Genomic DNA, 23,250 nt, shown 5'->3' with positions numbered 1-23,250 from the left:
AGAAACCGATCAGGCGTGAAGCCAAGGCTGCTTGGCCGGGCCTCCGCAGCGAGCAAACAGTTCCCTGGCCAACGCCTGAGTGCCGCTCGCTTCGGCTCGCCTCGGGGGGGATTGCTCCAGGGAGCGCGCCGGGCTGGCTTCGAATTAAACACCAACCAAAGAAACGCCGGCCCAGGCCGGACCGGACCCTAGGTGCGGGGACGGAAAGGGGACTGGTGGACAATCCTTCGCTTGGGCCTTGCCGGATCCTGATCTGATCTGGACTGAACAGCAAATGAAACGGCAGGCCCGATCTTGTTCGACGTGTCCCTAAAAGGTGGTGGGGGGGGCAGGCAGGGCTGAGGGCGCTCAAAGAGGGCCGCCCTCCTGATCTTTCGGACTGTTTCAGCCACCTCCATTGGATCAGATAGCAATTTAATTACCCGTTGCTTTTCTCTCCCTCCCGCCCCCGTCTCCCCCCTCCCGCAACACATTTTCAGGCGATTTTCACTCTGCGTCTCCCTAGTGCGGAGTGACAGGCAATAGGAACTGAAAACCCCTCTCTCTCCGCGCGCGAAAGCGCTCACACTCCCAATCCCCTTAAGGCTCCCGTTGGAAAACCTCTGTGGCCTCCTCCAATCTAAAGCCAACCAAGGCGGGCGCGGGACTCTCCACCCTTTCCCTAGCAGCTTAGGTGCGAGGTGGAAGGACTCTCCAAACTTTCCTCAATCAGTAATCAGGGGAATCACCTTAAATAGAATTTGTGGGCTTGGCAGAAGAGGCCTGCGCTCTCCCATTCTCCTTCTCTCTCTCTTTTTCTTTCTTTCTCCCCCCCCCACCCCCCGTTTGCAGGTTGATTCTTGTTCTTTTTCCTCTTTTCAACTGACTTTATTGCACACCATTTATAGCTCTCCAAAGCTGGCGCCATGAAAGCTTCCCCTTTCCAGGGTGACATTAGCGGGGAAATTAACAGGCCGTCTAGGTAGATAAAGCGCTAATGAGGGCACTGAGCCCGGAAAGAGGAGGGGGGAAGCGGGGAGAGAAAAGCAAGCGCTGCTTTCAATGGAGGCGTTTTGCTGCTCCGGATTTCTGATGGACAGAAGACTTGAATGGCATGCAAGCAAGGAGCAACAGTAATGTGTTACAAATTTATAAGCACTCTACATATTTGATTTACACTGCGATAGTCCCCCCCTTTCTCTTCTTTCTTTCTGCAACATTCCCCCCCTTCGCGTGTTCACTTAGATAGAGCAATTCTCAGCGCACACACGCACGCACACACGCGCACACACAAGCTGTAATAATGAGGTTTAATTCTCTAACCAAGCAGAACTTGAGCAATAATAATAAGCCCATCAGAACAATTTGTTTACTGGCATCGAACAGACGGCAAAATAAGGTCCGAGAAAGACTGGCTGCACGAAACAGTTTAAAGCGGGGAAAATGACTTCCAGCGAGTCAGAGAGAGGGAGAAAATCCGAGGAGACACAAGGTTTGAATACTGTAGAAGGCACAAAGGTGATGTTCCAGTAAAAGGACTCTGGTGGCTATGTCCAAGGTATGTGTTTTTTTTTAAATTATTTTTCCCCATAGGGGTAAGACTAACTTCAAAGCAGAAATACTCCCAACTGTCACCGCACCTTTATATTTTGACACCTAGAGGTCTATATCTGTTTTGTATACTTAATTGTTTATACACCTTCCCTATTTACCTTGCAGATTAATTTTTCGGATGAATTACAAGACTTAAAGTAGAGTCAAGTAACAAAAGGAAGAAACTACTGTTTTCCGAGACATAAAACATATGGGATTAATATATAATCCAATTTGGATTAAAATCAACGACAAAACTTTCATCAGCTGTAATTGGTCAGAATAGCTGTATTAATACAGCTGTATTAATGTCTCAGTCCAACCCTCCATTTATAAAACTGCAAGAGACTTCCATCCATAGTTCTATTCCCTTTGCATGTTGTTAGTCAATAGCCCCCTCCCCAGTGGTAACCCACTGCCTGGTATAATTTTATAATATTGGCAAATCTTGGCATTGGTCTCATTCCTGTCCTAAGCACACTTTTCAGAAAAATAGCTCTTTCTGAAGCTTGAGAGATCTGATTATAGGTGTTCCGCATCCTGGTGAGGTGTAAAGGCTGTGAGTGTAAAGTTTTGGGGCCTAAGAGCCCTTGTTAGAATAAAGGGTCCTGTTGAATTGGTTGGGATTTTTGGAGAAATATATCTGGCTCCCTTTGTAGATAAAAGCAAGTCTCCTGGAAGTGAAAAATGGGATTCCTTTCTAATTGTGTCTTTTGGGGGTTGTTGTTTTTGGAGGTATGTGCTGCTGATTATTAAAGAAAATTAGCCAAAGGAAGAATAATATTCAGGGCAACCTAGATACGAGCAGACAGTGAGAAACTCGTGGTTACGCAGATGTAGTGCAAAAGCAAAAACTGTATAGGTAGGAACACCATTCTGCAAAAAGCCGCTTAAAATTCCAGAATTCCCACCTTCTGGTTTGTCAGCTATTCAGAAAAGATGGAAAAAAGGAAAGATGAAAGGATGGAAAACAGAGAGATACCTTTTTTAAAAAGAAAAATTAGAATAATTTCTATGAAGTCTTAAGAGTCAGCAAATACAGACGGTTACATCCTTAGTTTAAGGTTTATTTGGGGGGAAGGTAGAGTCAAGCTAAGGGAAGAAGAAAAGTCAGATTCCCCACTCTGAGCTTTGCTCCTACCTCCTTCAGGATTCTTAATTTGGCTCTGAAGAGATCTAGGCTTATCTGGCATTCTCTCCTTCCAACACCCCCTCTCCAAACCCTTCCCCCAATTTCTTAATAAACATGATGCTGGCAAATGTTGCTTGATTTGTTTTTCTACTCCACGTCCCCGAGCATTTGTGCCCCCTCCTTTTTCCCCCCTCCCCGGACTGAGACATTAGCTAAATTCCCTGGGGGTGATTGGATGCAATTCGCTGAAAGTCGACAGGCACGTCCTGGATGTTAGAAATTCACTTTTCCTCGACGTGACAAGACTGAGTTCGATCTACAATTGCATTTGAAAGGGCAGCGAGCGGAAAGATCTCCCTATTATTAATGCTTCTCCTCTCCTTTAGCAAAATAACAAGATACTTCATTTGCACACACGCGCTCGCGCGCGCGCACACACACACACCTTTAAAAAGAATAGGAGAAAAATGCCCTCAGTGAGTCTAACAATTAGAACCTCTTGCCGCGTCATTTGCAACCAGGCAGGAGGGAAATAAAGTAAAAAAATTTAAAAATAAAAATAAAAGGAAGAGGTGCAGGAGTCTGTTTTCTCCGAAAGTATCAGAACTTTTCCCAAAGCGTCCATGTGACCCAGTTGACTTTAAAAAAAACAACCTTTAAATCTTGAATGTGAGTTGCAACAAGGGGATTTGCGCTTACTCCTTGACCCTTGTAATTGGATTAAATATAGACTGAGACGTACAAACCAGACCAAGATTGACATCTGCCAACTGGGCTTCCTTATGATTGATTGTGATGCTTCGTGCTGGCAACAATAATGAAATAAATTGTATGGATAAAGCAGCGCGTTTGTCATTTCCGTGCCATAAGATAAAGGGGCTGGCAAGCTGTTTGCTGACAGCCCCGATACCCGAGCGGGAGCGTTTAAAAGAATTACAACCAAGGAGGCCACGTCGCTGACAGGGCAAATGATAACTTGTCACAACCTTCTTAAATCTTCAAGTTTGTCAATTAACATATAGATTGCTCTGCCGAGAGAAGCAAAAGAAAGGGGTAAAAAGCCACGCGCGAGCCCAGAACTCTCGAGATCCCGTAGAGGCGCCAAAATGGCGTCGTGGCTCTTGGCTTTCCCGGGCAGCGAAGTCCTCGAGACAGGACCTGCCCCGGCCACTCCCAAAAGTCCATCCCGAGGGGACCATTGAAAGGACGCCTAGAGAGGACCAGCAGAAAGACACCCCCCCACTTCCCCCGCCGGCAACGGCGCAGTGACTTAAGGCGACAGATAATAAACGGCGGTTGAGCTCGAGGGAGGCCCGCCCGGGGAGGCGTTGGAGCCACCCAGATAGGCTCGGCTCTGTGCGCTAGGAAGAGGTGAAGTTCGCGCAGGCCTCAAAAAGCCTGGGCCTGATCGCCACGAGGCTTTGGGAGGAGTTCAAGCTCAAAGCCGCCATTTGACCTTGGCAAATAATAATAAACAAGAAATACATTATTATTATTATTATTATTATTATTATTATTATTATTATTATTATTATTATTATTATTATTATTATTATTATTATTATTATTATTATTATTATTATTATTATTATTATTATTATTTATTCATATCCCCTCTAGCATGGGAGCGATGGGAGGGGGAAAAAGCCACATCTCCACCGCCCCGCTTTCAGCCGAACTGGAAGATTCCAAAGGCCGAGGCGCCGCCCCTCAGGCCACGCCCTTCCGAACTTGGAAGCCCCTCGCGGCGGTCAGCGGGTGTTTCTCCTGGCTGCCTTTCCCCAAGGAGCTTCCAGGGCAGCTGATCCCGCCGTTTGTTTTAGGCGGGGGGAGAAAGCAACCTCGTTTGCAGCGTTTAGGCGAACTCTGCCCCGGTTATTTTCCCTTCGCCTGTCAGCATTTTCTCCTTCGAGCCTCCTTCCGCGACGCCTCGCTTTAGTCGAGGGAATCCCGCCGTCCTTTTCTCTGCCGTCCTTTCTAATTGCGAGTCCTGGGCGGGTGTGGGGGTGTGTGGTGTGTGTGTATGTGTGAGGCGCCCTTATCCATAAAGAGAAGCTGCGTTGTGCCCGGGGTGTGTGTGTCCCATGTGCCCAGAAAAAGCAGCTTGTCACCCGTAGCCTCCATCTACTTTTGCAGCCAAGCTTCAGGTGTGCATATAGGGGAAAAAAAGGTGGCCAAGGGTTTTAATGGCTTGTCTGAGAATTTCCCCTGAATATCCCTGATGCATTTGCTGACCTTCTGCTTGGGGCAGGAGATCAGCTGGCCGTAATTCCTCTGTCTTGACTCTTCTCAGACTTTCCACCTTGCAAACTTGGGTGAAAAGAGGGACGTCAGGCTGTTAGGAATGAAAGGCCCCGTTCATCACAGGCCTTTTTTCTGGAGCCACTCAGTTGCAAAAGGACGACTTACCTGACTCAGTCTGCTTCCCTCAGAGGAAAAGATGCGTTTATCGAGCCTGTGGTCCACCGCCTTTGGTCCCTGTGCCATGATCTATCTACTTAATGCTCTAAGGGCAGAGCTCCTGTAAGGCAGTCCACAAAGAAGTTCAGCGGAAATTCTTAACGACCAGAAGTATTTTGCATTTTTTTCAGGGGCGAAGCAGGCCTGTAGTTAATTCAAAATTGAAAGTAAATTCCATTGACCTACTTCTGAACAGGGATGCAAAAGATTGCATGGGGGATGCAGCAGCACAGCCCATCAACTAGCTTGGACACTCACTGCCTGTTGGAATTACTTCTGGATAAGCATACAAAGGCTTATTTTACCAACCTCCCAGATTTTCCTGTACTTTGGATTATTGGACTCTAGTTTCCTTGTGAGCTTTGAGTCTTTGTTGAATAATCCTTCACATTTTTGTGACTTGTTTGCACAACACATATACACACAACACATACACACAACACATACACAAGTGCTGCAATAATACCAGTAGTAACAATAAAGATATTCCCAGTACATGGCTGGATGACTCTAGAAAGTGCTGGGGGATCACTAGTGAGGAAATGGCTAGAGAGATAAGAGAAAGGGAGCAATTAATAGTTGAATGAAAAAGCAAGGTCCATAACATTTGGCCTTTATCCAATACCCAGCTTGAGGGAGGAGGAGCTTTCTCCATCCTCAATAAAATGGAATTAAAAAAATCAATGGAAGCCATATTTTTTCAATGCAATGGCTGATCTGTTGTCCAGTCTAATGGACGATTCTGAAAGAAAAAGATCCTAACAGGTTTCAGAGAGGTAGCTGCATATGTAGGTTTATTGTAGTGAAGCGATCAAAGAATCTGGAGACACAATAAAGGCAAACTCATTTACAACTATGCAAGCTTTCTGTGGAGTACAGCCTGTTTTGTCAGAGATCCAGAGCATGAGCTTTCATCAGTATGGAGTAGGAATTTATATACTCCTCCTCCCATTTTTGGCAGCCGAGAGACAGTAAAGAGGGCAGAGGGAAGGGTGGTGTAAAAGTGCAACAGAATAACTTATGCAATAGTTCAATAAAGAGGGAATTACCTGGAGGCACTGCAAAAGAGAGCTGGTCAGATGAGTTATGTTCCTATTTGATAAGTAGGACAAAGAATGTTCTTGTGGCTGTGAGGACAATCCAAGGAAAAAAAGTATCTTATCTGTAGTCAGCAATCACAGAGGGAGAAGACATGTAGGCAGGTCGTGGACCGGTGCGCACCTGGCAAAATCTTAGCTTGAGCTGCAGTTTTAGAGGAAAGCCCACTGACACCAATGGGGCTGTTTCCAGGAAACAGCTGAGAAAGGCAGGCCCTTAAACTGGGCCAATATATAATAATTTAGCCATCCACTAGCACTTACCACAGCATGCCCAAAGCTGCACCTTAACTTCTAATCTAGTGACATCCAACATATATGGGTTACAGTTCCCCAAATGCCCGATCAGCATGGTTGTTGGTTACATTACTGGGAATGTTGAGAGTTGTAGGTCTGGAAGGGTGAGAAGAATTTCAAACAGGTGTCTTTTTTAAATCTGGGCTTTTTCCAGAAAGGTTGGGTTAGGATCTGCCTTTAGTGTTATGCACCTGGTGGCCCAGTCACAGAGGTGGAGTCATTTGAGTTCTCTTGGTGATAAAAAATGGGGGTGGGGGATGGGGAGAAGTGAGAGCCAGGAGAACAATAATCAAAATCTTAGCGTATGGCGATAGCAGCTCTATTAGAACTATTAATAATTTAAAATAGAAAACCTGCCTGTGGTTTGACTCACTGTAAAACTGGTTCACTGGTTTTCTGGATATTTCATTCTTATAATCACGACTAAAAGTGTAAATCACAACAGTGTTTATTTGAGAGCAAGTATTGGAAAGTAATTGCACTGCATTTTAGCAAAAGGTTTGTGGATTTTCAATTCTCCACAGGAAAGAACAAAATTTGCATTTGAAAATCATCATAAACAGGTCAGTTCCAGCCCACAGTCCATCACATTTCTGTCAAGATATGAACCACGTCTCAGAATAATGTATACTATGGTCTCCTTTCCTTTTCCTTTTCAAAATAATTGCCTTGTTTCCTAATTTAGCCAAACTTCAGTTTATTGGGGGGGCGGGGAGGATAGCTGTATATCTCATTTCTAAAATTTAAATACTGAAAGTGATTTGAATTAGGATAAAGAAGAAGAAACAGGAGGAAAATATGAGGAGAAAACGGACAAAACAGAAGTTCCATCAAATTAGTTTAGCTTGCCTGCTTTCCCCAGTGACTGCCTCTATTAGCATTATAATCTCAAACACCATTTTTTATGTAACACTATTGTTAGTAAATCAACTCCTCAGGTCCACAGAGACGTTGACCCCTGGCAATTCAGTGAAAGTGTAATTATCTCCCCGAATCTTGGACAGATTTAAGAGATTACATTGCAACTAAATCTATATCAATGCTAATTTTTCCCCCCTAGACTCCAGGTGCCAGGCACTAGGAAATGGTGTGCTTGCCCAGCAGAACGCTTTACAAAGAGGAAAGAGCTTGCTGTGGAGAAGGCCAAAAGAAATGGAACCCCCCATAAAATTATACCTATTTGGTGGGTTTTTTTGTTTTTGTTTTTGTTTTGCTACAAAACCTGGTTCTTATAAGGCAAAGTTAAACAAAGCAGCTATGCTAAATTAGCGTTAAATAAAGGGGAGTTTAATGCTCGGCTACAGTCAACTGGTGTATATCTGATGGCTAATTGTCTATCAAAATTAAAGAGAAAAGAATAAATGATTCGTTATAAGAAGGTGTTAAAAGCTCCAACAAAGGGAGACATTTCACAAACATAATATATTTAGATGGTAAATTTGAGCCTTTTGGAAATGGAAGCAAGAGTTTTATGTAGGAGGATGCATTTAACATGTCAGGAGCTGGCTTTTTGATAGAAAGAGAAAATCAGCGCAAGAAAAGAATCTTCCGAGATACCTCATGTTCATAACCTTTAATCTTAAATCATTACAACTGTCACAGAAAAGCAAAGAATGCCAAAGCGAAGGAAAAAAAGGCTGCTTCGGAAGTTTATAGGCTCTTCAGGCAGAAGGCGCGAGTCCTCTTAACATGAACTGGAACAACGCCACGGAGCAACCCCGCTTCATTGCAAAGCGCCTTGAACAGAGAGGTGCTGAGTGCTGGACCGCTGTGGAAGCGACTGGCGACGGAAAAGATTCTTGGCATAAGAGTCCAGGCACAGGAAGTTTCAAAATGGGCAGGGCAGGAGCGGGAGGGAAGCAATTTTGGAGGATAAATCGCCTTTTAAAAAATATTCTTTTTTTCATAGGTTCTTCTTTCAAACACCACCACCCCCCCTGAAAGAAAAGAAAAAGAAAAACCAATAAACACAAACACCTGTATCCTTATCTGAAACGCTTTGGAAAGCAATGGAACTTTTTATATAATCCAGCTTTATATATAAAACCCAGCCCAATTTAAGCACCCTGAGTACTACCTTGTCCTTTTAGTACCTCCTAGTTGAACCGAAGGAATCACTACTGCTAAAATTTGGCTGGGTACTCCTGGAGAAAATCACAACAATTAGAAATTTAGAAAACTAAAACGAATCTTCCTATTTTATTAGGGAAGAAATCCCCGCGAAAACACAATTATGGGGAGGGGTGTGTGTGTGTGTGTCCCCCAAGGTGTCAACCCAATGGCCATTGGTGAATTTGACACTTCTTCCCCCCCCCCCCAATCTGCATTAAAAAAAAAAAGACTGTCTGAAAGCTTTCGTTGAAGTAAATGTAAACGAATCCATGTATGAAAAAAAAAGCCCCTAAACTAAATCATGCAGCAAGAAGGACAAACCGTCTGGAAAATGGACTTACGGAGCAGCAAGAATATACTGCCCCCCCCCCCACGCCCTCCCAGTAAATGTCTTTGACAATTTGCGTCCTTGCAGAAACTATCTTGAAGATAATCAAAATTATTACAATTCATGTCTACATTACTTTGAATACGGGCGTTCAAATAATAAAATTTCAGCAACACAGCCCAAACTTAATTTATATCGGGGCATTGTTCTAGCTCCTCTTTTATGTCTAGCTTTCCCTAGAAATTTTGCGCTAATATCCAGTTGTGTAAGTCATTGCATTATTCATATGAGGCGATGGGGTGGGGGAAGAAGGGAGGCATATTTTCTCCTGTTTTTCCTCTCCCAGTAAATGGCATTCTCTGAAACTTCGAAACGTGGGTGGAAATGAACAACGAGTAAAAGAGCAGTTTCTGAGATGTAGGAATGGGGGCGCACAAATGTTTAACCTCCTCCCAGCGTCTTCTTGCTTGCCTCTCTTTAAAGCGAAGCTCTCTTAGGCGGAGAGAAGTCGTTTCAAAACCAGCTTCGCTTTGATCTCGCTTAAAGAAGAACCCCCTTCGAGGAAAGGTATCCTATTTTTCAAAAGGGAAAGGGGGAAAAAAAAGAACACCGTTCTTGGCGATTAGCCGTCGAATAACTAACTTGAAAAACTGGGGGAGAAGAGTTATTCTTTCTGGTATTCAAGACACTTCCACAGTCCAAAACGGCTGCCAGAATCTTAACAGCAATGATAAATGCCCGGAAGGCGAGCAAAATAACCATTCCAGTACTGTTCTTCATAGGTTTTCCGAATCATTTGTATAATAAATGTGGATACAACGAAGAAATTCATACTTTTTTTTTATTACCTCTGGGACACGGCTTTTATTCTGTATCACCTATGCACAGGATGACAGCTTGGAGATATATAGTTTTAAGGCATAATAAGAAAGTGTGTGCAGTATGAACGAATCAGATGAGAAGGAAGAATGGATGGATGGAAGGAAGGAAGGAAGGAAGGAAGGAAAAAAGAAAGAGACAAAGAAAGAAAGCATAAAAAGTGTATAAATATATACAAATCAGATGAGAAGGAAGGAGAGGAAGAGAGAGAGAAAGGAAGACAAGAAAGAAAGAAAGAAAGAAAGAAAGAAAGAAAGAGAAAGAAAGAGAAAGAAAAAGAAAGAAAGAAAGAAAGAAAGAAAGAAAGAAAGAAAGAAAGAAAGAAAGAAAGAAAGAAAGAAAGAAAGGTGTCTTGTTGGGGGGGTCGCACCTGCTTTGTTTTGACTGTGTGCTTGCTTTAGTAAGACTTCCCGGACATTTACTTGAGCACAAAATTCAAGAGGTCGTGAACTCTGCGCCCACATTACTTATTAGAAAAAGAAGGGAAGTTTAAGAAATGAAACAGTCGCTATCCTTCTCTGGCTGTTTTACTTTATTCCACCATTAAAGAGATCATTTAAGTTAGTTATGGAGAAAATCTAAGTGTTAGGAAGATTAGCGATTAGGAAGACTTAGCGACCAGACCACAATCTTGGTCCCTTCCTTCACCCGCCTCCCTGCCCCCCCTCCCCCCTTGAGAGGAGCGTAAGCATATACATGTTCTTTTTTCCCTGTCACATTTGCAAACTAGGTCTGGGGCAACGGGTCCAAATTAAAGATGGACATCCTTGAACAGCCTAAAAGAGAGAGAGAGAGAGAGAGAGAGAGAGAGAGAGAGGACCATCTGGTAATTGTCTTTCTTTAGATCTTCCCTTAATTATGCTTTTAATTAAAGATGGTTCAAGGCATTGGACCACATGAAGGGCAGTAATTACAAATTACATTACAAATTCAACAGATGTAGACGTATCTGCTGGGAGAGAGTTGTTTGAGTCCATATTGGGGTTGTGGTGGGGGGGAAGCGAAGGGGAAAGTACAGGGATATAACATGGGCTGAACTTGGAGGGGGGGAAGTAATCCGGTGCCCTGAGAACAGAAGCACATTTTAAACATTATTTTTATTATGCAGACTCTCGCCAGGATTTAAGTTCTCTGTCACGATTGTTTTCATATTTCTTTGACATCTATTGATTCAGAGGCAGCTGCGAGGCTTTGTCACAAGAGAGAAGAGCCGTCACAATATATTAGCTTGACAGCAAAACTCAAAAGACGGAGAAAGACCAGAGGAAGCACGACGGCGGACACGTGACTTAGGGTTGTGGGCTTCTTCTAACAAACACCACACACACACACACACACACACGTGTGTGTATGTGTCTATCTTGAGGAGAAAATGACCAAGGCGATAGGAGCAACACACTGTTTAATGAACCAACACTACACTACAATATAAGCCTCTTGCCCCCCCAAATTTTCTTACGGCTTAATTTTTATTGCGGAATTAAGCGTTCTGTCTTAGAGGGGGACTATCACAGAATTTGTCTCTCTCTCCCCCCTCCACGCTATCTCCCCCTTCCCTTCACTAAGCTATTCGGAAAAGGACGCCCCGGAGAGAAAAAATGTTCATTGACGTTGTTTTAGTGAAATCCAAACGGGAAATGGTTTTGCATTGTCAAGCCCTACTTTGATCTTAAAGAAGTAACCCTGGAGTGTTTAGAGTTCAGATACACCGCTTTCACTCGATCGAGTGCTGGATTTGAACTCCAGATCGTCTTTTATACATTCATTCGAATCCCAGTTCGAATTTTTATCCCAGTTTATAGTGAGAATCCCAGTTTGTAGGGATCCTCGTTAAGGTTTCTTAACTCAGAGCACGTAAACTCTGTATAGGTTAATCCTTAAGGGGAAAAAAAAGTCTTTAAATTTATTCAATAACGTTTTGTGATGCTAAAATAAAGAGAGGCGAACACAAATCACTTGACACATCCGAGCAATTTACAAAGAAGAGCCTCTTGATTTCCAAGAGGTGGACAGGTTCACGTTGAGGATTTAAGCCTTGGGTTTCATTGATTTCCATGTAAACTTGGGCTGCTCTGCTTTACCTGCCTGGCTTCTACCTGACCGGGGAAAAAAAAACCCGGGATGCGAGAAAAGTATGGATACAAACAGTGCGAGCCCTTATGCAGTCTACTTCTCTGGGTCAATGGGCAGACCCGCTGAACCGCACCCCAGGATTTCTCGATCTGTTTTCTCATCCCGCCACCCCCCAGCCTATCTTCATTTCAAAGTGTCTCCTCCGCTTCCTTCTGCAGCTCCAAACACATTACCTCGCCTGTAGATTTCGAGCAGGTTTGGGCAAGGGGATCAGACTCATCGCAAGCGAGAGGGACGAAGGGGGGCGGGGGGCGGGGAAGCGCGCATTGTGCTTAATCGCGGAGGGGAGGGGAAAGGAAGGGAGGGAGGGAGGGAGGGACCCCTCCCCCTTTGCCCCCAATCCAACTTCCCCCCCTCCCCCAATCCAAACTCTGCACCCCGGGTTTCTCTTCGGATTGGATCGTCCCGGCCGTTCGCTCTCCTCCTCTTTGCCCCTGGAGCGCCAGCGCTTGGCATGGGCGGCGGGGCATTGCTGTCCAACTTGATTAAGCCCAGGCGAGGCGCTGCGTCTCCAGATCAAGCTGAGAGGCGTTTACTTTTCGCTAAGCGGCTGTTTGCCGCTGCTCGCTTCGGGCAACGGGGCGGCGGCGGCGGCGAACGGCGGCCTGACCTTGTTTGCACATGCCCCCCCTCCCGCCCCCCAACACAGGTGCAGGGGCTCCCGGGCAGAAGAGGTGAGAGCCTTCGACTCAGAGCTCGCCACGCCTCCTGACTCCCAAGTGATCACAGCTCTAGGCCAAAGGGGCCCAGAGGGTTTGAGGATGTTCAGGAGTCAAATGGAGGCGAAGGTATGGCTGACCTGGCCTGACAGAAAGTCGGCATGGGTATTATCCAGAAGCAGGTGTTAGTTTGGTCCTTCATGCTCATTGGGCTCTTATCCTGAAAAGGGACTCTTGGCTACTCTTGATTTCAGATCTGGAACAGATTCTGACTAGGACACACATCTTTGGATCTTTGCTGTTCCCTTATAAACGAATTTAGATTCTTCATTATATCTTGCCTGGGCTGCAACACATTGCTACTTACTTAGACGAAGAAGTGGGAAATAAATACTGAAATGTGCTCATCTCAAAGGGTATCAAGGGAGCCTAAAAGTAGCAGTTGGGTTTCTCCCAATTCCATTGTTTCATCCAGATCCAAAACAAAACAAACCACACCTCACCAAACCAAACCTTCAGAATACATCAGTATAAATTCCATTCTCCTTTGAATCTTGGAAAACTTTGATCTCAATATGAACTGAGAGAAAATGTTTTGATTCTACATTGCCTCTGCTGCTCAGGTGAAGGCATTTTAACAGTATTTGCTATGGAATTTTTTTTTACATAACAGATATCCAATTGGCTGGAATAATTATGACAGGCTATTGACTCTATTAAAATGTGCCAGGAGGATAACAAACTTTTGAATATTCACGTACAATAGTTTTGGCCTTCTCTTGAATCTAAAGTTACTTAGAAGTAGGGACCAACAGAATTTATTGACAAATACATAAATATAGAAGTGCAGCCATTATCTTCATGTCAACCATCCCAATAATACTAATGGATATTATTATCTGAGAAAAGGAAAAAAATATGGAAGAATTGTATTGCTTAATTTCTATAGAAACATCCCCCCCCCCCAAAAAAAAAAAACTTGGTGAGAAATAAACTTCCAGATCAGGAAATATTGTTGCATAGTCTGAGATAGGATCAGTTTACTTAGGACAGACAGGTGGAATTTCCTCTGCCCATATTCAGACATGTAGACTCACTATAACTGCTGCTGTTTGTCATTGCACTGATTCTTCTATCAACAATGCTTAACAAGTCAGGCCATGGCTATCAAACATCACAAACATCTGCCAGCCAGTCCCACTTCCTGGATGATCTGAAGCTATATGGAAAAAACAGTATCTGAAATGGAATTGATGCTCAATGCTGCCAAGATATTGCAATTGAGTTTGGATTAAGCAAATGTGCCATCCTTACAAGAGAAAATGGTGAAAACTGAAGGAATCAAGATGTCCTACAGGGAAAAAAACATGAAGAATTGCTATAAATCACATGATGATTACTACAAATACGTAGACATCCTTTAAGGTGACAGCATCAAGCACACTGAAGTCAAGAAGAAGATTAGAAGTGAATACTTCAAGACCTTAAAGTCCAAATTTGGTGGAGGAAATACTATCAAGGCAGTTAACACTTGTTCCAGTCATTAGATACACAGCTGGAATAATTGTCTAGATAGAAGCAGAACTAAAAGCCCTTGGTACAAAGACCAGAAAAATAATGACAACGAATCATCCCCTTCATCTATGTTGCCATGTTGACAAACTTTACTTACCAAGGAAAATAGATGGGCATGGACTTTTGCAAGTACACCAAACAGTTGAAGAAGCAAAAAAAAAATAAAAAAAATGGCATTGGAAGAATATTTGAAGGGTAGTGAAGAAGATGCTCTGAAGCTAGTATACCATGAAAGCTTACTGAGTATTGGAGAGACTAAATTGGCTTAGAAGAAAGACCACATGAAGAATAGAAATGAAACATGACAAGGCAAAGTATTATATAGCCAATACATAAAAAAGAAGCAGGCAAAGCAGATTACAAGGCCTGGCAATTGCTAACAGCATGAAAATTGAGGAAAGTGACAAAGGGACTAATTCTGGCTGCACAAGACCAAGCCTTAAGAACAAATATGCACAAATCTCATATTGAGAAGACAGCAAGAGACAGCAAATGTTGCCTCTGCAAAGATACTGAAAAACCGTGGATCATCTGTTTAGCTGCTGCAAGAAGATTACACAGACTGATTACAAACAACAGCATGACAAAGAAGTAACAATGGTGCATTGGAAGATCTGCAAGAAATACCTTTTGTTTGCAAGCAAGAACTGTAAAATAGAGAAAGTAACAGAAAATGAAGAAGCTAAAGTACTCTGGGACTTTAGAATTCAAACAGAGGAATACCTACCACATAATCTCCAAAACTTAACAGTTGTTCATAAGAAAGACAACCCCCCCCTCTGGATAGTGGTTATGGATCTCCCTTGTTATACTCCAACACCTTTACTACTTGTACTGAATTGAATTAAGACAATACAAATCTTGAGGCAAGGTTCATGGTTATTAATAGGGCTTTGTCTTGAAGGGAAACAGATAGAAATGTCTGATTAATCACCTGTTTTCTTTTCTGAGTACTAGAAAATTGCAACAAAGGACCTGTTGATTTGACTAGAGAGTACATAATTATCAGCTCTATAAGGTAGAACAGACTAAGAAACCAATGCAATATAGGATAACATAGTCATAGTATAGTTTTTGTATATTATAGGATAATATAGTTATTTTAGCAGCTATAATAATACATTTTATTTATAGTAATAAAATCTTTCAACTCTTCTTTTAGCGTGAACTAGAGAGAGGCCTGTTTGAGGTTTATTCAACCCAGTTCCTCAAAACGGGCTCAAATCTTTTTATCTGATTGTTGCCTTGGCAGCAGCTCTACTTCCTATCCTTTAAGTCCATTCCTTATGCCTTCCATAATAAAGCGATAAGTGTTGCTCATTGTCCATCTATGCTTTAAGGCAAGGGTCTTCAAACTTGGCAAGTTTAAGACTTGTGGACTTCAACTCCCAGAATTCCTGCGCTAACATGATTGAAGGAGGAATTCTGGGAGTTGAAATCCAAAAGTCTTAAAGCTGTCAAGTTTGAAGATCCCTGCTTTAAGGCGTCAAGAATGGGAAGGATGTTTATGCAGTTGAAAGGGATGAAGACAGCCTCCATTATCTTGCTAAAGTTGAAATCCAAAGGACAATCTATCTCATAATGGCTCATAAAGTCTCATAAACTAGGCTAGGAACTACCATTAAATGAATTGGGAGGAGTCACATGCACACCTGACTTTTGCTACCAGTCCAGAATGGGAAGGAGGTCCCAGTTTCAGTCTGCCTACCAGAAAGGTAAAAGAGATGTGATCTTGAATTTGATTGTGTCTTTCACTTCCACTCCTAGGTCAGAGATGACAAATAGTGGATGGAAACAAATGGAGTCTCACTAGATACATAAGTAGTTGATGGAAATCTTAAAGAAGTGATACCTACTATTTCCATTCAATTCATTACATTTATTCTGGTCCAGAATAACTTATGGGTGGTTTTCAGATGGAGCTTAACTTCAGTGATATGGTTCGGATCTATTAAATATTAAATATACAATATTAGTACAATGTAGGACTTCAAACTGTTCTGAAAAAAAGAAGAAGGATATATTAACATCTAATGTTCACTGGAAATTCAAAAGAAAATGAGACCAGTTACAAGAAAAACATTTCTAAGGTCTCGCCGAGAAAATATACAACAGGCAGAAAGAAAACTTAGTCCCAGCCATCTATCTTTGTGTCCAATCACACAAAGTTATGAATGCCCTCTACCCGCTTTGCTAAGTTATGTACAGAGAAACCTTGTGTATATTCTTCCTTCCTCTGTTCCCTTTTCTTAACTTAATTCAAACTTCTCTAGAAAAGAAGATGGAATGTAAAAAATGAAAAGTCATAACAGAATAATTTCTCAGACTCTACATCTCCCCACACCCACATTTGCTGGTTCAAGTGAACCATAACATTAAGTTTCAAGAGAGCCGACATTCTACTTCCCTGTGTTATTTAAGTCTCTTTTGGCTCCTTCCTTATTTTCAAACAAATGAGTCTCCCACGAAGGAGTGTGAGATGCTCCATTTGACCGCCTCAGCACATTATGCTGCAAATTTAGCATATGTGATCTGGGTTCCTTTGACGGCCGACATTGGTGCCTTTCTCACTACAGGTAGTTCTCAATTTATGAGAATTATTTATTTAGTGACAGTTTGAAGTTATGACGGTGCTGAAAAAAGTGACTTATGACTGATCCTTATAACCATCACAGCATCCGCGTGATCATAATTCAGGCACTTGGTAACTGGCATGTATTTATTGCTATTCGTCACCTTCCCAGTCAGCTTCAGACAAGCAAAGTTAATGGAGAAAACTGGATTAGCTTAACAACTACATGATTTGCTTAGTAGTCGCAGAACAAAGGTTGTAAAATTGGAGCCAATTTACTTAACAACCATCTCACCTAGCAGTGGAAGTTCTGGTTCCATTAGTCAAGAACCATCTGTAGTGACAAATATTATTTTCCTTCTAGCAACTTACCACATATTCCAGTATAACCAAGATATTGTTCAGATAGTATAAAGCCGGTTGTTAATATTGTTTTATTGGCAAAGTTATAGTTTGATGCCGGAATTCTTTGAAATCGCTGTGTTGGTGTTTGTACTGAAACAATGCATTTAATACTTCAAAAAGTTTTACAGACTAAAATTCAAGGACTTGCTTAACCAGTTTATGGACTGAACTATACATTATTTGTAAAACTTCATGTAAAGACAAAGACTTTGTTTATAAGAATTCAGATTTCGAAGCGAATGAAAACCAAAATAGCTAGTGACCTGGAAAGATAACTCCTTTACATGCAGCTTCAAAATATAAAACAGAACTTGGGAGTGGGGGGTGGGGAAACTCTTACCCTTGATTTGCTTTGTGATATCCATCAAATCATTATAGATTGAAGTCTGAGTGGTATTTCAATCCAAATACCTTTCATAAATGGTAAATTGCCCCACCTTTCAAGCATTCGTCCAAACTCATTCTTCTGAGTCATGCAACCTTTATTGTTTGCAGACCTTGCAAATGAATTGTTCATACAATAACTTTACTACCTACTGTCATACCTGACAAATCATGGAGGAATTTAAAAAAAAATGAAATTAAGTTATTCTTAAATATGCTGAGACAACCATCTCACAAACTCATGGGAATTTCAAAACCCTGCGACATTTTACACAAGTGCAAAAAACAGGCTCATGATGGTTAGCCAGCAAGCAATTAAAACTATCTCTAAATTGTACTTTTTTTGCATTTCCCAGAAGATGAAAGACCCCTGTCTTCTGGCAGAAGGAAATAATGTAGCACCTCGGAAACTATGTCGATGTCTTGTTTTCTGCAAAACAAAAAAAGGCCACTGAGCTTTTTGGAGAAGGGTTTTTTGTGCTGGCAGAGGCAGTTTAAAAAATACACTACTATTCTGTGATATTGCTGTGTGTTTGGTGTGGTGGGGGGTTGGGGGTATTCTTATTTGGTGCTGATATTTTGAGTACAGAACAGATGGATCTTAGGCTTAGAAAAATACACCTGATCATTTCTCCTCCTGATGATTGTATTTGCATTTGCACCAAAGTGCAAGCTTAATTAAGTTACATACTATTTATGTTTTTTGATGTTCTAGAGTTGCTGTTGCAGAACTGCTCTATGTCAGGGGTCTCAAACTCAATTTCATTGAGGGCTGCATCAGGGTTATGTATGACCTTGAGGGGCAGGGCAGGGTGGATGTGGCCAAGGGTTGGCATGGTCAGATCGGTGTCACTCATATCGGGGGTGCCTGTGGTGTCCTGAGTGTTCTGCCAGAGAAACGGGCTCCGGAGCTCCATTTTCAGCCACTATGGCCTACTGCAACCCTCTGCCAGAAAAAATGGAGTTCGGGAAGGCCACACATAGCCCTCGCGAGCTCCATTTCGGCTGCAACGGCCTCCTGCAACTCTCTGCCAGCAAAAATGGAGCTCAGGAGAACCACGTGTGGCCCTCCCGAGTTCCGTTTTCACTGGCAGAGGCACCACAGACCTCTGCCACTGTTTCAAGGATGGCCCCATGGGCCAGATCTAAGCACCCCACCGACCAGATCTGGCCCACGGGCCTTGAGTTTGTTACCCCTGCTCAAGGAAGATCACTGGGTGTCTACGTGGAATGTCACTGCACTTTGAAACGGATTAACTTATTCTTTGGCTTTTGGACTCACTCTGCCCTCCTCTATTGCCTGGGTGGCAATTCCATACTCTCCACCCTGAGCTTTTATTTCTGGTGATGCTTAGTGGCCACCTTGGACTTTATTGAACAATTTCTTTGCCCTCCCTACAGATACTCCTCAACTTTCAAACTTTTGTTTACCAACCATTTGAAGGTTCAACAGCACTGAAAAAAGTGACTTGCAACTGGCCCTTGCATTTATGACAGTCAACACATCCCCATGGTCATGTGATCAATAGTTGGGCATATATTTATGATGGTTGATGGTTGCGGTGTCCTGGAGTCACGTGATTGCTCATTTGTGACCTTGCCAGTGGGTTTCTGCCAAGCCAAGTCATTGGGGGGAAGCTGTTAATTAATTATTGTTTAATTGTTGCATAATTCACTTAGCCACCATAGTTATTCTCTTAACAATTGTGGCAAAAAAAAAAAAGGTTGTGAAACAGGACACGACTCATTTAACAACTGATTTGCTTAGGAATGGAAATTCGGATCCCAATTGTGGTTCTAAGCTAAGGATTACCTGTACCACTGTTGTCAGGTTATAAAATAATTTGTGCAGAAGGAGATCACGGATGGCATATTTGGTCTCGGTAGAGAAGCAATCTCTCCCTTCTTCTCTCTCTCTCTGAAAAACCCAAAATAAGGTTTGAAAATTAGTTCTCAAACATACTGAAGATTTAACTGGAAGAAAAGGAAAGACAACAACAACACCATAGATTGTTTTTAGTAATGGATAACAAAAACGTGTGGCCCTCCCAAGCTCCGTTTTCACTGGCAGAGGCACCACAGACCTCTGCCACTGTTTCAAGGGTGGCCCCATGGGCCAGATCTAAGCACCCCACCCACCAGATCTGGCCCATTGGTCTTTTTGCTTATGTGTTTATATCCTGATATCGGACTAAGCCTTACTTTAGCAGTAAATTTATGATTCACATAATTAAAAATGGTAGTAGTTGATATAACTATATAAGGCAATCTTCCTCAACAGAACATAGCAGAAATTTTAAGCTTTCCTTTTTAAAAGGTAAAGGTTTAACCTACGGTATTTTCTAATTATATTTCCTAAATGATTTTCCCTCTCTTTTATCTGTCTATTACTCAGATCAAAGGAAAAACCATTTGCAGGAGATATTAAAATATATCCCTCTCTGGATTGGAATCCATCAATGCTTGAATGCACCAGCTAAAAGAGAGCAGTGTGGGAAGCCATAAATGGACTGAAGAAGCGTATGTGTGACTTATAAAACAAATGGCACATTTCTGCTATCATTTGTGATTTTTTTTTCTAATTAAATGGTTTTTGATAATGGTGGGGCACTTTACTTTTCTCGCAGTTCTCAGTACTAGCAACAGAAATGCCGTTAATTTTGTGCAAAATAAAAATGAGAAAAAAGCTATGTTGCAAGGAAATTATATTTGTAAAAAGTCAGTTCTTTTCTGACTTTGCAGTGAGCATAGAAAATGGTTCTAGGAGTTCATATGACACTTTAAAGACTTTATATTGGGCTCTTGTCACACTCTAGAATGGTGTTTCTGAACTTTGGCTAATTTAAGATGTGTGGACTTCAACTCCCAGAATTTCCTAGCCAGCAACATTGCTCTAGAGCAAACTTCATGTGCAAATATATATCTGCCCATAGTTTGCTCTTTAGAATCTGGTGGTTTTTGAAGAGACCTGGATATCTAACATTAAGGATGTTCAAGCTCTAAGAAGCTGCATGTGCAGGAGCTGAATCCAAGTGTTTTTCTGCTATTACTAGTTGTGGTAATCATGCTGCTCTAATTGCATTTGGGGATGCCACACAGCTCAATGAAGTATATCCCAAAGGTGTTTTTCAAAAGGCAACTGGACTTTCTTCGTTTTTCCTCGAAGATCTTTCCTTAAAGATTCCTTGAATGAGAATAGAAGAAGCTTCTTGGATGAGAAGCAAAATGTCTTTGAGGAAAAATTAAGAAAGTCCAGTCATCTTTTGAAAAAGCGCCTTTGTGACAACTATGACTTGGATGACTGAGAATCTTCATAGTGATGAAGTATGCTTTCTCAGTGCCTCTTGCCCATATGGAATGAAGGTTCAAATGCCATTCCAGTCAGTTTTTGGACATAGCACAGGGCCCAAGCTGCAAAAGATGTCGGGCTGATCCTGAAAATACTGGCTATCAACCAGTTGCAGATTATTGACAAGTAATTCAACACAATAATTATTACAAGAAAAATACATGGCATTTCTTTTCCCATGAGATCATATGCATACTGATGAGGAAGGGGGGACATATCTACTCATATCTGTGGACAGTGAGCTCACAAGGCAGAGTTTGCACTTGTATCCTTTTTGCAGGATTTGGGACCATTAATTTTGAATCATTGGGGGTGGAGGTGGGGAAAACATTCTCAATGCTTTTAATTCTGAAGCTCCTTATGCTTGTTATCAATATTTTCCCCAGAGCAAATGCCAATGGAGATGAGATGAGAGGGCAAAATGGTGGGTTGTTTTTCAATCCAGATATTGTGCAAAGTAAAAACAATTTATGGATACAGCACCTGAAGGAAGATTAAGCATTGATTTGTAAACAATGCACATGAATTTCAGTCAAGGCATTTCACCCTAATAACCAGTGAAAAGCCAGATGAGAAGGGTGTAATGTGATGAGACAGTTTAATTCTTGTTATGACATTAAGAGTTGAATTTTGCAACAGCTGAAAAGATTTCCAGCTATCAGTTAGACACTACAGTTAAATTTGGATTAGGGCAAAACACTTGTTCAGTATCCAGATCATGATAAGTGAAATGGTAATCGTAGTCAAAAAAATGAGCACTACAAAGACTTTGGGTCAAGATATAATTTTTTCCAATCAGCATTTAGCAGGAAGATACGAACTGCTTCTTAGACCTACTGCTCTCTTTTTTCTCCATGTCTGTCTTTTCATTATATGGATGATCTACTGCCCGGTCTTGAACTCCAGGTAGAAAGTAATTAGGCATGGCAACATTTCACTAGAATTTGCAGGAATAGACAAGCAAGTCTGGGTGTCATCATATAAATCTGATAATCAGATTCAGATCTCTGAATAGCACCACCAAGTGTGAGCATGCCAGAGATAAAGGGAAGTGGGCTGTGAACAGAACCCTGAGGGACCATGAAGTCTAAGGGTAAGAGAGAGAGAGAGATGGAAAGAGACAGAAAGAGAGAAAGACAGAGAGACAGAAAGAGAGAAAAAGAGAGGGAGGAGACACACACAGAGAAAGACAGACAGAGACCGAGAGAGACAGAAAGAGAGAGGGGAAAAAAGAGAGAAAGAGAGAAAGATAGAGAAAAAGGGAGAGTGAGAGAGAATGCACAATTAGATGTATTTCAATTCTAGTATCTGTGAAATGGAGTTAACACTATATTTTAAACATTTCTCCCTGTTCAGCTACCATGTTCTCATTCAAGGGTGAAAGCCGCACATACAAATGACTGACAAGCCCTTATCTGTGTCAGTGTTCCCTGTGGGGAATATAATAGTTAAAAGAATAATCTCCTGCACTTTGGTAAATACCTGTGCCCAGGCCACTTGTATGCTTGCATGACTACTACCAAGAAATGTGTCTGGCAGGAGTACATGCAGGATGAATCAGTAGGGTAAAGCAAGAAATACTTCAAGGAGATGTTTCTTACCCAGAACACCAACCTAGACCAATATTCTTGAAAATCTGCAGGTGAGGGCTGTAACATTGGAATCTTATTGAAACAAAGTTTATTAATATTTACTTTATTGTTATATTTTCTTCATTTCAGAAATTCCAAATGGCTTTCTTTTGCTACAAGAGCCATCTTTGTTTGAACTCGATCCTGGATGAAAAAGCATAGTGGATAATGGAGTCCTCCTTTCAGGGAGATGGGCAACATATAAATTAAATGAATGAATGAATGAATGAATGAATGAATCATTTGCCTTGTGGATATGATGTCTTTTCATAGTTTGAATGTTATCAATAAAGAACTTGTACAGTGATGGTACTGAACACAATAGTCATACAGAGTGTGTATTTATTTACCCACCATTCATTCAGCAAATGTTCAAAGTTATGAGAGTGTTGAAAAAGGAGACTTTTGACTGGTCCTCAAAATTATCGCCATGAAATGCACCTGTCTGTTTTTAACTGGGTTGCAACTAATGAAAATATATGCATCTTAGAAGATTTTCCTGTTTGAAGCCTATCTCTGGGTAAAGATTAGGATTAAAATTGTCTGCTATGAAAGTTGATTAGATTGCTTTGATCTAGTTGAAGGACACAGTGCAATTTGCAGGCTGAGAATTAATATGACGAGTAGCAATATGAGCATCTTTAGCTCTTTATTATCATTAAAAT

At 41.8% G+C, this 23,250-nt stretch overlaps 2 long non-coding RNA genes across 2 annotated transcripts; both read left to right on the top strand.

The window, feature by feature from the left end:
- The first annotated feature begins 538 nt into the window (after positions 1-538).
- On the top strand, positions 539-22,909 carry LOC148133322 (uncharacterized). The gene is made up of 2 exons (XR_015746675.1): positions 539-1,537; positions 22,676-22,909. It is a non-coding gene; the product is annotated as an uncharacterized LOC148133322 (long non-coding RNA).
- On the top strand, positions 5,629-7,854 carry LOC148133323 (uncharacterized). Its single transcript, XR_015746676.1, has 2 exons — positions 5,629-7,183; positions 7,619-7,854. It is a non-coding gene; the product is annotated as an uncharacterized LOC148133323 (long non-coding RNA).
- Positions 22,910-23,250: the final 341 nt, after the last annotated feature.

The sequence above is a fragment of the Notechis scutatus genome, chromosome 1 (assembly GCF_049901735.1).
Source record: "Notechis scutatus isolate UNSWTSFEM ecotype Mainland chromosome 1, rNotScu1.2, whole genome shotgun sequence".
Taxonomy (NCBI): Eukaryota; Metazoa; Chordata; class Lepidosauria; order Squamata; family Elapidae; genus Notechis; species Notechis scutatus.
The sequence above is the reverse complement of the archived record's forward strand: the minus strand, read 5'-3'. Positions and strand labels throughout refer to the sequence as shown.